This window comes from Telopea speciosissima, chromosome 3 (assembly GCF_018873765.1).
Source record: "Telopea speciosissima isolate NSW1024214 ecotype Mountain lineage chromosome 3, Tspe_v1, whole genome shotgun sequence".
NCBI lineage: Eukaryota > Viridiplantae > Streptophyta > Magnoliopsida > Proteales > Proteaceae > Telopea > Telopea speciosissima.
Window position 1 is genome coordinate 48,890,962 of NC_057918.1, and position 3,804 is coordinate 48,894,765.

The 3,804-nt window shown below is 40.1% G+C and overlaps 1 non-coding gene across 1 annotated transcript; it reads right to left on the reverse strand.

Annotated features, from left to right (window-relative positions):
• Positions 1 to 2,003: 2,003 nt before the first annotated feature.
• Positions 2,004 to 2,110, reverse strand: LOC122657183. The gene has a single exon (XR_006332253.1). It is a non-coding gene; the product is annotated as a small nucleolar RNA R71 (small nucleolar RNA).
• Between the last annotated feature and the right edge of the window lie 1,694 nt (positions 2,111 to 3,804).

Sequence of the window (3,804 nt, forward strand, 5' to 3'; positions counted from 1 at the left end):
AATCCGGTTCAAGCACATCCAGGTTTTTATTCTCTAAACCCTTAATCTCATTATCCCTTTCTTCTATCTCATTCTCCTTCTTCTTCTTTTATTTTTTTTATGTGGTTGTGGTGTGTGGCTGTAATTTATCCCTTCCAATCCGAGTTAGTTTGATAGGTTAGATGGATGTGTTAGGACGCCAATTTAATTCATGCCAATTCAATTCATTAGATGCTTGTGAGTTAGGATCACTGTTAGCAAAAACGCGTTTAAAACTCCGTTTTAAACACGTTTCCGTTTTTTACCGTTTTAAACACGTTTGGCAGTATGCTTCCCAAACATACGGTAAAAAATGGCAAACGGAAAGCATTCCTATTTTAAAAGCGTTTAAAACACATTTAAAACACGTTCCCCTTTTTTTTGGCATTTTTTAAGACCTTGGACTTAAGTGACCATATCTCTCTCTCCCGAAATCTGATCGGCTTGATTCTTTCACCGACGTAAAGATTACTCGAAGGGCTACATTTTTCATGATATCACCTTCAACTCAAAGTCAATGCATGGATACCGGAAATAGAAGCATGTATTTTAAATAAAAATTCCTCAATTTATATGAGAATAGTGGCATTTTTTTGGTTCCCTTTTTTTGAAATATAAATGTTTAAAACCCGTACAGTCCGTTTTCCATTTTTTACCGTTCTCTATTTTTTTAACCGTTTTATTTGACAGTTCGTTTGCAATTTTTTACCGTTTAAAACCCGTACCGTAAAACTCCATTTTATTACCATTCCCGCTTTTGCTAACTATGGTTAGGATACGTTAGTTTATTAGTTTAATTAGTTTAATTTAACACTTTAATGTGGTTCACTTTGCATTACTTTAAAGTGAGTAAAATAGGGTGGCGTATATCTCCTCGTGTTCGACCCGTAGCTACGATTGACCCGTACGCTTGCGGTATTATTTTAACTCAAATAAGTTTTTGGCGCCGTTGCCGGGGAGACTCTTGTCCACTTTATTTTTTTTGATTTTTAAGTAATTCGGAGTGCTTAGTTTTTATTCTCTTTTCCTTTTCTTCTAAAAAAAAAAAAATCAGTTTTTGAAAACCTCATCTTGTTTCTCTTCTATTTCAAATAGTGTGCGCCCAATCTAAAGTCCTTCATATGCTCCAACCCTCCATCTTCTGGTGTCTCTCATAGGATTAAGTTACCTATGACGCTACATCTTGACTTAGTTGGGTGGATTGGCATGTGATTTATCTTTGGAGGTGACCACTCTTGATAACAGGAAAGCGACATAGTGAGAGATTTTGGAGACAAAAATGTATAGTAGTCCTCCACCCTACATTAGAATCCACTTGGAGTCGCACGTAGGTGGCTATAGAAGACTATAGGGGTTCCCTTGCTGTCAACCTATATGGCATCCTTATAGCTTTGGAACCATTGTTTCGATTCTTGAGGGATAGATGCACTATCTACCTTGGACTCCCTCTTGTTTTTGGTGATTTTTTTTTCTAAGTCTTTTATTTTTTCTTTAAAATTTCTAAAGGAGACCTCATATCTATTTAGGTGGTTTCGGTGTAGACTTGTGATTCAAGTAACCATCTTATTAGAATACCACCTTCTCCACTACCTCTGAATCCACCTTTGATCATGGGTGACCAACAACCCAAGACTCTTAAGGATAGGTTCTACCCTACTAGGGTTGTACAGCGTTCTTGCATCAACTTACCACCTATTACAGGAAACAATTATGAACTCAAGACCAACTTCATCAGCATGCTACCCCATTTCTATGGGATGGCTAATGAAGATGCATATCTCTTCTTTAGGGAATTTGTGGAGGTCTGTGTTCTAATTAAGGTCCAGAATTTGACTAATAATGCAGTTAGGCTTAGGTTTATACCCTTTGCCCTGAAAGACCAGGCCAAGAAGTGGCTCTATGGACTGCCAACAAATTCCACTAATACATGGGATGAGTTCACCATTGCCTTCTTGAGAAAATTTTTCCCTCTTTACAAGACCAATAAACTCAAGAGTGACATACTCCAGTTTAGGCAGAAACCACAAGAGTCCTTCTTTAAATTCATGGAAAGATTCAAGGACCTCCTCTTAGAATGCCCTCACCATGGTTTTGACTTGTGACAACTATGCCAAATTATTTATGAGAGCATTGACTTTCAAACTAAGCAACTTATAGAGTCTATGTGTCCTGCAGGCTTTACCACTTTTTAGAGGAGAATGATGCCTGGACATTCTTAACCAACTTGGCTGAAAAAACTAGGGAGTGAGAATCTTCCCAAGAGGCTGAAAGGACCACTAAGGGGTACCTCATTGAGGGTACGATAGTGAAAGAGGCCAAACTTGACAGCCTCATAAAAATGTTGGAGTCCATAGTTCTTACAGAGTCTATACCGGTTAACCAGGTTAACCATGTGTCAATATGCAGTTGGTGCCAAACCCCTGGACATCTTTTGGAGGAATGTCCCAACACCTTTGTGGGTAATTCTAACGCTGAGAATGCAAGTGATCTCTACCAAAATAACCCATATAACAATACTTACAATCTAGGATGGAGAAATCACCCCAATTTCTCCTAGAATCAAGGGAACCAAGTAGGCCCATCCAACTTTAACCATCAAGGCCAGCTTGGTGTCCAAAGGCCCAACTTTGCATCACAAAACCAAGGGATGTCTCCTAACCCTTTTCCCCCTCATCCTCCTCTAGGACCTTCTATAAATTCTGCTAGGCCTCCTCTCCTTGCACCTTATCAGCAACCCCCAGGGTTTACCAATACAGGAGAAGCACCAAGAAATGGTGAGATAGAGAAAAGGATTTCCCTTATAGAGAAGCAACTCACCCAAATTATCACAATCTTGCATGAGACGGAAACAGGGAAGTTACCTAGCCAACTTGAGCCAAATCCTAGGCATCAGGTTCATATTCAGCAAGGTACCCAAGCTCCTCCACTCAACCCAGTACAAGGCCAACAACTTCAAGGGCCCTCCAGCCAAGTTAACGTTGTATATGTTTTAAGGAGTGGCCGTGAGTATCAACTGCTTAGTACACTCTGTCTTTACCATCTCATACTCCTGTTGACTCTCCCCATTCTGAAGAGGCCATTGTAGTGCCTACTGTTCTAGGTTCGTCTGATGAACCTGAAGAAATTCTAGATGATTTTATTGAGGAAACCAAAGATGATTCTATTGAGGAAGTTAAAAAGACCAACCTTGAAAGAATTTCTACCCCACCTGCCCCTTTCCCAAATAGGTTGGTTAGCAAGAAGTCTCCGTCTGTGGAGAAGATATTGGATGTGTTCAAACAGGTTCAGGTGAATATTCCCTTGTTGGATGCCATTACCCAGATCCCCGCTTATGCTAAAGTCCTCAAAGACTTATGCACCCAAAAGCGGACCACCAATGTGCCCAAAAAGGCATTCTTGGCTACTAACATTAGTTCTCTCATCTCACAGCCAGTAGCAGCCAAGCATAAGGATCCTGAAAGCCCCACCATCTCTTGCACTATAGGCAATACTTCTATCGATTATGCTTTGTTGGACCTTGGTGCAAGTGTGAACCTCTTACCCTTTCATATCTACCAACAACTGGGATTAGGAGAACTGAAACCCACCAAAATCACTCTTCAGCTTACAGATCGGTCGGTTAAAGTTCCTAAGGGAATGATTGAGGATGTCCTGTTGAAGGTTGGAGAATTTATTTTTTCGGTGGATTTTATTGTTTTAGATACCCAACCTACTGCCAACTTCAAGGACCAAATCCCTATCATCTCGGGTAGGCCATTCCTAACTACCAGTAATGCTTTAATCAAT